Source organism: Penaeus monodon, chromosome 23 (genome assembly GCF_015228065.2).
Source record: "Penaeus monodon isolate SGIC_2016 chromosome 23, NSTDA_Pmon_1, whole genome shotgun sequence".
NCBI lineage: Eukaryota > Metazoa > Arthropoda > Malacostraca > Decapoda > Penaeidae > Penaeus > Penaeus monodon.
The window spans coordinates 26,877,886-26,878,785 of record NC_051408.1 but is presented as its reverse complement, the minus strand read 5'-3'; positions in this window follow the sequence as shown (position 1 = coordinate 26,878,785).

Below are 900 nucleotides of genomic sequence, written 5' to 3'. Positions count from 1 at the left end.
TTGGTTATTTGCTGCAGGAAATGTTCCCCCCAAACGTCGTCCCATCTCCTGTACTTCCATAATGGCTCAGCAGGTTAGCGAATCTCATTTGCATGCTCAAGAGCATTCTATCGATTACCAGTCAGGCCTCCTTCGCGTTTAATAAATTACCATAATTCAATATCTTGAAACGTTGCAAATTTAAGTTTGTTTGCATGGCAGTGATAACCTTTGAGTTAAAATTCGCATATTATATTAAGTGGACTTGCAAGGAAGTGGTAGGTTTGGAAATTTCCTTTTATCCTGTTTGTCCTCGCTATTCGGTGGGTCTGTACGACGGCCTCGCTGTTTTAGTTTTCGCTTCTGTTTTTCCTCTTCCCCTCTATTTTCTCTCTCTATTCTAAATGCGCCGTATTGCTGTGTCGTGTGTGTTGGTTAAACAATAGTTATTTTAAATTCAAGTAACATTCCATTCTGACGTGTGAGCGATACAGTTTCGATTATGAAACGTCTTCTAAGATACGCACCCCGTAAGATGTATCACGGAGATGGTAAAAAATAGAAAATCATTTAATATTTTCGCCGTTATTATTTTATATGACAAAAAATGCAGTGCCACGTGGAAATCAAATTTGCATATAAAACTTTTTCCCTCGCAGGGGTTCTATGGTGCCAGGTCGCGACGTAAATGTATCTCGACATTTTATGATCATAGACTGTACATTGTGTGTGCTTGTGATTTGTTCTTTCCTTGTTTAAAAACAGGAAAAAAATTTAGCTTTATTCAGATGGCAACCATTAAACTTTTTGCAATGATACGCATCAGATACACCTCGCGTTTTCCTTTTATCTTTTTTCTTACTTATTTATTCACTTTGTGTTAAAATTCAAAAGCTCACTTAAAATTCCTTATGACTCACG